This window comes from Miscanthus floridulus, chromosome 15 (genome assembly GCF_019320115.1).
Source record: "Miscanthus floridulus cultivar M001 chromosome 15, ASM1932011v1, whole genome shotgun sequence".
Lineage (NCBI taxonomy): Eukaryota > Viridiplantae > Streptophyta > Magnoliopsida > Poales > Poaceae > Miscanthus > Miscanthus floridulus.
The window spans coordinates 4,695,172-4,708,114 of NC_089594.1; positions in this window are offsets into that span (position 1 = coordinate 4,695,172).

The following is a 12,943-nucleotide window of genomic DNA, read 5'->3' on the forward strand; positions in this document are numbered from 1 at the left end:
GCTCATTCAATCCTTCTAGAGAGGGGGATGAGCTTAGCCTTGGCTTGGGAAACAAGGAGCACACAGGCCGCACCAGGGGGCTAGGGAAAAGGATGACCTAGAAGCAAGGATTCGAAGAGGACATGCACATGTATAAGAAACATGGCCGAGACCAAGAGACAAGTCTTGAGCTCCAAGTGAAGGCTCTAGTTGTGAAGGCGCTGGAGGAGCAAGGACTGTCTATGGAGCCACAGATATTAGTGACACCGCCGGGAGAACTGGCATTAGTTGGTAGCCCTCCAAAAGTTCCTAGCATCCAAGGTTCCACTGCAGCCACAACCCCAGTCGATCGCATACAGGAACCAACTAGTTGCACCTTGGTGTTTCTCAGCAGTCGGCAGAACACTGTGATGGAGGTTGGAACGGGTGTGGCACATCCTCCCGGTGGCTTACACCACAATTATAAGATACCGCCGGACTACACTAGGGTCGAGGTGCATACAGTGAAGCCCGAGTTCATGCAGTGGAGGATAGACTATGCAACTCCCGAGGGGCTGGTGTTACTCGGAGACATTATGGGGCAGTTCATCCTTTGGCACAAACAGGACATTATATTGACTACTTCTTCGCCGCCTCCCCCTCTCCCAAATTTGGAGCGAGTTGTTGAGGTCGGGGAGATATTTTCACCGTCTCGTGACCCCCACATTCCTGAGATGCCACATTCTTCCCTGCCTCCTAGCGAGCATGTGCCTAATGAGATGCCACAACCTTCTCCAGCTCGTACTGAGCAAGTGCATCATGAGATACCACAGTCTTCTCAACAAGCACAGCCGATACATGAACAACGAGTGCCTCCTGAAGAAGCTGCAGCACAAGAAGATGAGGACATGCCTGGATGGGAACTTCGAAAGAAGCATCCAATCACCATAAGGCCAGTTTATGTTCCGATCAAAGACGTCTCATCGGTGTCCAAGTGGTATTCCCATGACTAGTTCAAGCCTGAGAACCAAGTTAAAAATGTCCCATCATGGGGTTCTGAGGAGGCTGTCACTAGCAAACTCCACCAAATTGTAAAGCAGTATCCAAATGTTGATGCCATCAAATGGTCAAAGGATTACCCAAAAACATATGAAAGAGGCAAGCCCTTCCTACCAAACCAGGACATCCAGCGCCTACCACTTGGAATGAGAAGGTTCCATGATTGGTACTTGCGTGTTCTCCCAACAAGCATAGATATCATACAAGCATGCTTCCCCACCTGCACATTTGGAAGCCCAGCCGGGAAAATTGTCTTTGACTTCAATGACATGCAGACATGCTTTCACCTGGGAGAAGTGGAGATGAATCTAATTCGCACGTGGTGCCTGTAAGTCCTTGTCCTCCCGATATGATATGAATGTAATCTCTGAATTTTGTTGTAACTAACCCACGCCGTGATTTGTAGAATGCAAGTGCACATTGTCAAACAAATGCCAAGTGTGAAAGCCAGGTATGTGGACCCTCAAGCTATAGCCCAAACAAATTTCAATTACCCTAAACGGTGGACACTGGATGCCAAAGAGCTAGCTGCTGCAAAGACTCTTTGGGAGAAAGAGCACATCCGTACGGTGAAACTAAGGGAAGAGTCCCTTAAGGTTGCGGCATACATTGCCCTAGCTTTCAAAAATCTCCAACAACACTCTACTATATGGCTACCATACAACTTCGAGTATGCTCAATTCTATACTTAAAACTTTGTTCGATATATTTTATTCGATGCAAAAGAGCTTATCTAGTTCTATGATTAAATCCATGCAGCAACCACTGGATTTGTATAGCCGTCGATGTCGGGAGGAGCATGGCATGGGTCTTTGATTCATTAGATAAGGACACGGTGACATACAAAGACTTCATATCGATTCTCAAGACGTATACATATCGACAATCCTCATTAGCTTATATGTTTGTATACATACTTGTAACATTCACTTTTGGATACTAACAAGTTGTATTTGCTAAAATAATTTGAACATGGCATTTAGGTTCTATGTCACTAATCATCATGGAAGGCATGATCCAGTAAGGAAGGAAAAGCTGGCTATAAAAACACTATGTGCGGTAAGTGTAACTTACTTCTTCAGTACTCCGTTACATGGCTGTCAAAAGCATTACTTAATATTTTCATATGCAAAACACACAGTGCCCCAAGTAGAAGCCTGGGAGTGTACATTGTGGATACTATATCTGTTCTATGATGAGTAACACCGGTGCCTACAGGAGACACCCCTTAAGGGTAAGTTTGAACCTCTTCACCCGTAGTATAAAAACTTCGTAAATGGTATGAAATACTAAACCGAAACTTGTTCTCTTGTAGTGGAGAGAAGAGAAAGGAATGAAAAGAGACCCATACAAGGATGACCAACTCTTAGAGCTCGTTGGCGACCTTTGCAACTTCATATTGAACCAGATTGTACATGTCAAAGGCGCCTACCATGACCGAGAGTCTGAGTTAGGTACAAATCCTCAGTACCAACACCTTCATGAGACTGAAAGGCTAGCTCTAGGACGTTGATAACAATGTGTATAGAATTTGTATATTTAATGATGGATTGTATACATTCTTGTGAATTGGACTTGTAATTGTAGTTTATAGAATACTCTTGTGCTTGTAGTCGCGGTCGTGGGGCGTTTGGCAACGCGAACGCTGGTCGCGGGGCGTTCGGCAACGTGAACGCGGTTCGGAATGTTGGTCATGGGGCGTTCGGCAACGCGAACGCGGTTCGGAATGTTGGTCGTGGGATGTTCGGCAACGAGATTTTGAATTGTAAATTTGAAAAAAAATTTGGCGGGAAAACGTACTGTAGGGGCAATTCTAGATTGAACCGTCCCTACAAATACCTATTTGTAGGGGTGGCTGGTACTACAGCTGCCCCTACGAATCGATTTGTAGGGGTGGCTCGTATTACCAGCCGCCCCTACAAATTGATTTGTAGGGGCGACTGGTAATACGAGCCACCCCTACAAATCGATTTATAGGGGCGGCTGGAAACACCAGCCGCCCCTACAAATCGATTTGTAAGGGCGGCCTGGGAACCGCCCCTACAAATGCATGATTTGTAGAGACCTTTGCATAGGGGCGGCTGGGCAAACCGCCCCTACAAAGGGTTACTAGCCGCCCCTAGAAATGCTTTTTATAGTAGTGCATGTTAAATATTTCCCCTAAATATTTCCAAGCTTTATAATTTAAATATCAAATTGATTTAGTGTAAATACAACTAGTTTTATTTTATAATTAAAAGCAACATAGGTTTTCTGCTGTGTTGCTTTATATACAAATATTGATATGGTTAATTGTTGATATTAATATTATTTTCAATTATTAATTTACTTAGCTTAAACACGTACCATATACAACTTGTTCAGATGCTTATACGTATACTTTTCTTTTGCAAAGATAAAGTTTAACTTCATTAAATTATATGGCATTGTTTATAAATAAAATATGACTAGTTTAACTCGGGTTTTAAAATAAAATGTGAATTTGTGTATTCCGAGTTAATATGCTTCACATGGTTTTGCTTAAATAAAACAAATCAAGCATGTAGGCTTTTCTTTTCTTTTATAATATAAATTTTCGGGTAGTCTTTTCTTTTAATCGTAGCTCTGTTCTCAGCGTTTCTTGTGATCTTGTGACCATAGCTCCTATTAGAGTGCTTTTCGTGTCTATGTGTTCATAGTAATACGTAGATTAGTTTTCAAATCTTTTTACTGATTGGTGTACTGTTCTAATCTAGTCATATTTGTATGCTATGCATGTTTGTGCTTGGATGCTTGTGTGGTGCTTTATGATCAAGTCCGGTCAGTGAGCCTTGCGTTGGTGATTTAGAAGAAGTTGGTGATCAAGAAAGAAGTTCTTTGAAGGCTAGGACCAATTGAGAATCTGAATTTTTAAGGTAAGTATAGCATGGGATCATCCTTGTTACCTATTCACTCTAATGTCACTTAATTCATATGCATGTGTCTACCTTGATTCCTCTAAGGATATCCTAGCTTTTGTACCTTGTACCTTGACACTGTGGGATTATGCATTGGGTAGTACTTTGCTAGTGCTCAATTAAATAACCATGATTTGTAACTTGACTAATGGTATATGCAATAAATGTTAAAATATGATTTTTAGCAACATGGAATAAGGGGGCTAGAGTATTGTTTTTGTGGTGCTCTAGATTCCTCTCCCTAAGGACTTATCTATAAGTGGATTCCCCTAGGACTTATAGTACAACCATTGGTGCTACATGGCTCTAGCTTTAGTTAAGTATGAGGACCTTTTCTAGCTCGTAGTAGCTTACCGAAAGGCGCAAGAGGGGTCCAATCTGCATGTTCTCGGCCTGCCAAGAGGGTGCACTTTGGTTTCTTTATATTTTTGTTAGTCACCCCTTAGAGGGGAGTTCAAGCTTATTAATGGGGAAACCTAGCAGGCTACACTTGTTAGACGAACCTTTGAAAGACTTCATAGTGATCCCTGCCTGCTCACCTTGAAAGTGTTTTGGGAGTAATTAACCCGGGCATATGGGTATCACGGCTCATGGTGAAAGTATATAACCTCTATAGAGTGTAAAACTGGTATATCAGCCGTGCTCATGGTCACGAGCGGCCTGGGCTCCTTATTGAATAGATGATGAACACTAATGATACTGATGATACAGATGCTCACTTATGATTATTGTTTTTGCTATACATTAATCTTGTTTACAAGATCATGTGGTTATTTGGGGCTTAAGCTGAACTTGCTACTACTCTGATGCTAAAATTTGACTCACTAAAATGCTAATCACAATAAGCCAGTGTCAACCTTTTGAGCCTCATGAACCCCATGTTATATTGCTGAGTACAATATGTACTTACACTTGCTTTACTTTTCTATACTTTGGAAAAATCCCGGATGGGTACAAGATTGCTAGTGTTTGGATGAGTTAGGCTTGTGATCAACTAGTTAGTTGTCCCTGTGGATTTGGAGCTTTCACCTAAAGATCGGAGTGTCTTTCCGCTGTCTACTATCTAAGGTTATATTCTTTGTACTAAGTATGCTATATATTAAGCATTGTCTAATGATATTACCTCTATTTGTAGCCATATGTGTGATTTGACTTTCTGGGCTCACATATAGTGTGTATCTAGTTTTGTTCTTAAAATCAGGTGCCACAACGTGGTATTAGAGCAATGCTGACTATAGAACACAAGTCTAGTTAGAAATTTGTCGTCTTAAGGTTTTGAAATTGCTATAAAGTCCTTGTTCTATAAATCTTGATTTTGTCTTCTCTACTATATATCTACCCTTGATATTCATCTCCTCCTTGATGCTTGTTTTAAACCTTTGTTCTCATCTATACTCATTGCCTTGATGTGCTTTTAGAATCTTCTCTTATCACCTTCTTGCATCATCAAAAGAGGTGCATTAGGATCTTTGCCCTTAATATGAAGAGAACGGTAGTAATCGCAAGTTGAGTCAATGTGTGAAGTGTGAACCTTTAGTGTTTAGTTGGTTTGTCGTTATGCTTATGCTTGTTTTGGATCTTTGTAATGATTCAATGATTTTGTGGATTATTCCATAATTTTATTTAGTTTATAGGCCTAAGGCATAAGGATTAATGAAATAAGTAGTTGGGTTTTATTTATCTTCTGTTTTCCCTATCCTGTTTTTTTGGAGCAGTCTGTCCTCTTCGGTTTATATCTATGTTCTTGGATGACCAAAAATCATGAGAAAATTCTGGACAATAGTAGACTTCAATATCTTTCTTTACCCGCAAGAACCACCCTTATAGCTGTTTTTATTTGGGAGTTATGAAATTCACAAGACGATGTATCTATGCTGTCAGAAAAGTGGGATAGTCCCGACCATTTTTGGGCCCGGGACTAAAGAAAGGATTAGCCCCGGTTGAAACTACCAACTGAGACTAAAGTCACCCGCCCAACGGCTAGAGCCATAGCTTTTCTAGGAGGGGAGCAAGAGGAGACCTTTAGTCCCGGTTGGTGGCTCAAATCGGGACTAAAGGTCACCCTCCAGTCCCGGTTGGAGCCACCAGCTGTGACTAAACCTTTAATCCCGGTTGGTGGCTCCAACTGGGACTAGAATTTCATCTATAGTTAGGTTTATACCACAAACCGGGACTAGATGTCCCAATTTATATACTTTCTCCTTCTTCCTCCACCAGCCCTAGCCATTTCAAGCTCTCTGCCTGCTCTCTATTCTTGTTCATGGAAGGAGTTCATACTTGCGGGATTGATGAAGACTTCATTCCTCCATCCATTCTTCATTTCTAAAGGTTACCAACTTCATCCTCTCATATTTCATCACTAGCATGGCTCATTTCATGGTCTAGAAGTAGAGAAATTTGTGGTTTTTTAGATTGGGAATTATGATAATTTTTTTGATTTATATACCATTTGAGCTTAAAATCACTTGATAGTTTGAATATGAAGATGAAGGAAGCTTATAGTAGTTCATCAAAACTAGTATGCACCTTTCATTGCCTCATTTCATGGTCTAGAAATAGAGAAATTTTTGGTTTTCTAGATTGGGAATAATAGTGGTTATTTTTTATTTATATGCCATTTGAGCTCAAAATCACTTGATAGTTTGCATATGTAGATGAAGTAATCTTATAGTAGCTCATCAAAACTAGTATGCACCTTTCATTGTCTCATTTCATGGTTTAGAAATATAAGGTTGTTTTAGTATATAGCTCATTTAATTTCATGGTTCACAAAATGAGAAATCTATAGTAGTTGATGAAACTGAATATAGAGAGTCATAGATGGCGACTGCTTCTAGGTCCTCGGCCTCGCATGGGGTCCCTAAGCGACTAAGGCCAGACCTCCCTCTCATTGCGTGCGGCAAGTGTGGTCAAAAGACTATGTTCCCGGCGTTGATTTTTTGGCGTCGACATAGGTCTGGCATGCCCGATGGGACCACAATCATTTGATTAGAAGTTGACTGCAATCGTCAACATGGAAAACAACAATGCCATCCTCAAGTCAACCTTGAGGACTTGACTGATGATCAAAAAGTGTTCATCGAGCAGGCAGCAGAAGAATTCAAAGAGAAGTGCCTGCTGTCTTACAACAGGACGTGCGAATTCGTCGTTCAGAAGACTCCACTGCCAAGAGTTTTCCTGCATGGACAGAGCGATCCAAATGAAGAAGCTAAAGCCAGACTTGCCATCTAGATGATCCGCAAGACTGTTAATGAAGTCATTACAAATCATAATCAGATGCTTGCCAATACGGTTAGCAATGTTATGAAGATAGTTTTCTTTGGGGAACCAGTTGATCAAATGGGACCGACATACTTCAGTGGCTTCAACCCTTCAGCTATTGGAAGCAATGTGACTAGCTCTAGTCAACAGCCGAACGGTGGGCAGTATCAGCAGCCACTAGCACACCAACCTCTAGGAGGACAAGCCCTAGACTCTCAAGCTTAGCTAACCAAAGGAGGGCAAGTGCCAACCCCACCAGTAGTAGGGGGGCAAGGTCAAGGTCAAGTGATAGGGGGCATCCACCAGCTCAGCAATCTCCAAGTGCCCCTATCACATAGACAAATCAGCTTCCAACTAGATAAAACTAAGCTTATTCAGTCTAGCCACCAACCTCGCTGATTAGTTAATAGGTTGTGCAACGCCCATCTCAGGGAAAGTTCACTACTTCCTATCAGGTACCTCAGTTGGCCTATAAAAATCCTCCATCAGTACAATGGATCACCAAGGATATTGGTCCTAACTTCTTCAATAGTCGGTTGTAAGGATACACTACTCACAATGCTAAGATCGACTATCTAGAAGGGTATCACCCAATTTCTGATGCCAGCACATACGAGATGATGTCACACCCTGGGTATTAGAGTCCCTACAACTACATTGGAGTTGTTCTTTCTTCAGACACTATTGGAATGAAGTTTTGAAATTGCCTACAAGACAAAACTGCCCAGAGTGCAGTAATCATTATGCAGAGTTCAGGCAATCTCAAGCCAATCGCCGGTCCATCCATTAGCGTTTGAATTATCAATCTAACAGCATGGATTGGCGCAAAAAAAATAAAGGAGTTCATGATCGGTTAGGCAAGCGTGTCCATGATCCAAATTGGGCCGATCATGATGAAGAAAGAGAGCATGTTTGGCAAGAAGGCCAATGGTGTCCAGGAGGTCTAACAAGGAGCTAGAAGAGAAGAGTTCAATGCCTAAGAAATAGAGAATTAGAAGCTTAGAAGTATAGCAGACCTCGGACATGGCACGTCAAGCAAACAGCCGACATGGGTATGCCATCGGCTAATATTAATTCAGTATCTGCTCAACCCACAAAGCTTGAATCATCTTCAGGACATGAGCAAGGGAGATACAAGCGCCTCTGTAGAGAAATAGTGAAGGAAGACATCATTAGACTCAGCAATGAATGTCAATAGCTGATCCAAGCAGTCGGCTTTAAAAATGTGTCTTAATGGAATCCCCAATTGATGATGCTAAAGGAAAGTTAGGACAGGGGTTTATGTCAGCCAATTTAATAGAAGAAGTCATTATTAGACCTGTTGATAGGCCTAGGCCAACATATGTAAGCACTAAATTAGACCCTGAGTATAAGCAAGAATTAGTAAATCTTTTGAAAGAGTATCGAGATTATTTTGCTTGGGAGTATTACGAGATGCCCTGTCTTAGCCGATCGATAGTAGAACATCAGGCTACCTATCAAAGATGGATATCGACCATTTAAATAGGCCCTAAGAAGATTTAAACCTAAGTTCTTGAAGACATTAAAAAAGAAATCACAAGGCTATACGAAGCCAACTTCATTCGGCAATGTCGATATGCCAAGTGGATTTCAAATATAGTTCCCTGTGCTCAAGAAGAATGGCAAACTAAGAGTTTGCATCGATTTTAGAGACCTAAACAAAGCTACACCTATGGATGGTTATCCAATGTCGATAGCTGATCTACTAGTAGATGCAGCATCAGGACACAAAGTTATCAGCTTCATGGACGGCAATGCAGGCTATAATCAGATTTTTATGGCCAAAGGTGATATTCCTAAAACTTCTTTTAGATGTCCTAGAGCCATTGGATTATATGAATGGGTAGTCATGACTTTTGGTTTGAAAAATGCCGTTGCAGCTTATCAGCGGGATATGAATAATATTTTCCATAAGTTGATCAGCAGAATAGTTGAGATATACATCGATGATGTGGTTGTGAAATCCAAAGGTTATAGAGAACACTTAGCTGATCTATGGGAAACTCTAGAGTGCACAAGGAAACATGGTTTGAAGATGAACCCAAACAAATGTGCTTTTGGGGTATTGGCTAGAGAATTCTTGGGTTTCATGGTGCACAAAAGGGGGATTGAAGTTTGAAAGAAAAGTATGAAGGCCATCGATGAAGCAGTTCCACCAACAAATAAGACCCAACTGCAGTCTTTGATCGTCAAGATTAATTTCATTAGGAGATTCATCTCAAATTTATCAGAAAAGATGTTGCCATTTTCTCCCCTGCTGAAAGCTGATCAAGAATTTAAATGGAACGATGTACAACAAAAGGCTTTTGATGAGATTAAGGAATACATGAAGACACCCATGAAGCAATAGTGCACCCATGAAACTTTAGGACGTAGGATGCCAACAAAGAAGTGGCATACCCGTGAAGAATGCAAATGATCGAGAGCATAAACAGAAATAGAACCAGTGAGCGCTAGGATAAAGTTCTCAGTCCCTGTTGAAGACACATCGATGGCCTCGAGATAGCATAGAAGATAATTTTAGAATAAAATCACTTTTATCCCAAAATTAGGGGGCATGTGTTGACATAGAAATTTGGTTCAAGATAAGAAGTCCCTGAAGATAGGAAATTATCAAGGAAGGCCAAATCCTCCAATCAAATTGGCTAAACAGATTACCAGATCAGCTAGCGAAATGACGACATCAAGGGAACGAGCCCTACCGACAGAGACAACAAGACATGAAACAAGAAGACACATCGGGCTCCATAGAAGGGAAGGATTGGAGTCCAAGTTATCCAATATTAGGAAGTTTCGTTCGCTTTTCTAAGTTTTGTAACCAGTCTTGTTTGACTACGATGCATAGTCAGGCCTTGGGTATAAATATTGAACCCCGACCATTGTAATAGACACCTCCAACGATCAATACAAACCAGTACCTTTACTTTTCGGCTTGCGCCACGCCTTAGGAGTAGGAGTAGAGTAGATTTCGACGAGTTCTTCGGTGAGCAGGGCTACATCGGTTAGGTCCAACCTCCGGTTTGTCTATGAGTTTTTGTCATGACTTATACCTTGTTTGTAAGGCTGCATTGGTTAGGTATGACCTCTTGCAAGCTTTGTATAAGTTAGTTATCGTCAGTTAATTGTAAGGCTACCCTCAGTTAAGTTGGAACTCATGCAATTGCTGATAGTTATCCTTGGTTCTTATCAAAATGCACACGGCTGACCTCGGTTAAGTCTGATCTCGTACAAGTTTTGATTTGAACCCCTTGCCCGATTAAGATCGAGATAGATCCGCTTTGTATATTTTTGAATCGTCATCTTATCGCATTACATTCTTCAGATCCTGCACTGATGATGGTTCTTGTTAGCTTAGCCATTCTAATCCGATCTTGATCGAAGGTAGCATGTGGTCAAGGCATGTTTAGCCCTAGGTAAGGCTTGCTAGCTAATGAGATCTGGTCTAGAAGTGCTTGTATGGCTAGGTCTGACCCCCACTGCTAGCATCATAGATCGGAAATTGTCAAGTAGTAAGCCTTGCTTATGGCTGAGCATAGTCTTCGGTTGCATGCTATGTCTGCATCGGCTATTTAGCCGATCGCCTGTGCTTTCACGATCATAGCATGTTCCCGCGATCTCGTTAAGCGTTTATAGATCTACGTGCTTTGAAGGTTTAATTTGTTATCTTTATTATGGCTGCATCGGTTAGGTCTGACCCCCACTGCTAAAGATAGTAGATTGGATCTGATAGGTGTACAGGTTTATAAACGTCTAACTATTGAGTGGTCGCATGCTATGACCCTTCTTTTACTGGAATCAGCTATTTAGCTGATAGTCTATGTTTTGAGAATATATGTTGGCTCTGTACATGCTTTTTACTTGTTTTTATCCTGGTTAAAAGCTAGTATGTTTCTCAATCAAATCATATGCTTTCATGCCTATCTTTTGTACACCTCTTCGCATGCTTTCATGATAATCGATAGGTTAGATCTATTTAATTGAGTAACTGATGATTGCCGATATGCTTGTTTTACTTATCATGCATCATGATCATACTGAATATCGACTCTCTCCATGTCTCACTGGCCACTTGGCCACACATTTGGAACTATCTGAACGAACGACCAGCATGTTCCACCTTAAATTACTGATCAATCTTGCTCCCTTGTCAATTGCAGGTCAAATTGACTGGCATGCCCCGAGGTCATGGCCATCCAGTCTGGTGGTGCCCTCCCAAAGCCCGGACAGAAGCTCAGGATCTGCTCCGCATGTCCTCCTCACCGGCGCTGATCACTGTGTTCTCGGAGTTGATTTTTTGACGTCGACACTAGGAAACATCATTGAAAGGCCGTTAGTTGAGAAACTTCTACTTTTGTGGAATAGCACAGGCATATGTGTGTGGGATGAGTACAAATAGGATCACTTTGACCTACGACAATTGTTGTTCATAACAATCAATGATTGGCCTGCTCTTAATAATCTTTCAGGACAGTGAAACAAGGGATATAATGCATGCATGCACTATTTTAATGACATGGAAGGTATATTTTTGAAAAAGTATTGAAAGGTCTTGTACATGGGCCATCATCCATTTCTTCCATTGAATCACACCCTAAGAAAGAGAGGCAAGCATTTTTAAAGGTAAGGCAGAGCACCAAACAAAGCCTGACAACCGTAATGGTGAGGATGTATTCAATATCATGAAGGATGTACAAGTAGTCTTAGGGAAGGGACTTGGCAGCCAACCTATTCCAAATGATGCTAACGAACACGCACCCATGTAGAAGAAGTTCATATTTTGGGAGCTACCCTACTGGCAAGTCCTAGAGGTCCGTAGCGCGATCGACGTGATGCACCTGACGAAGAATCTTTGTGTAAACCTGCTAGGCTTCCTGGGTGTGTATGGGAAGGCTAAGGACACACTGACAGGACATGCAGTGTATGAAAGAATGAGAGAACCTGCATGCAGAGAAGGTAGATGATGGACCCGGTACTTAAGTCTTGCCAGCTACACTCTTAGCAAAGAAGAGAAGGAAAGCATGTTTGAATGCCCAACATCAAGGTCCCATCTGGCTTCTCCTCGAATGTAAAGGGGATAATAAATGTGGGAGAGAAGAAATTCCTAAACTTAAAGTCTCATGACTGCCACGTGCTTATGATGCAATTGCTTCTGGTTGCATTGAGAGATTCTACCTCCAAATGTACGATTAGCCACCGTGAAACTATGTGCATTCCTCAACGCAATTTCTCATAAGGCAATCAATCTAGTGCATGTAGCAAAGCTATAGAATGACATGGTCCAATGGGGGAGTTGGTGTTCCCGCCATCCTTCTTTAATATTATGACGCACCTCCTAGTTCACTTGATCAAAGAGATTAGTATTCTCGGTCTTGTGTTCCTACACAACATGTTCCCCTTTAAGAGGTTCATGGGAGTCCTAAAGAAATATGTTCACAACTGTGCTCGCCTAGAAGGAAGCATTGCCAAGGGCTATGGAACAGAGGAGGTCATTGAGTTATGCGTTGATTTTATTCCTGACCTCGACCTGATTGGTGTTCCTGAATCATGACATGAGCGAGCAACTGTACTTGTTGTCTAGGGAACCATCTTGGCATATCCTAACATTCAAAGGGTACAAGATAAATGACAATACTTTTTACATGATAGCCCAAGATAAAAGGAGCACCAACCAAAATAGTGGTGTCTGCATAGATGTCACAGAACCAAAT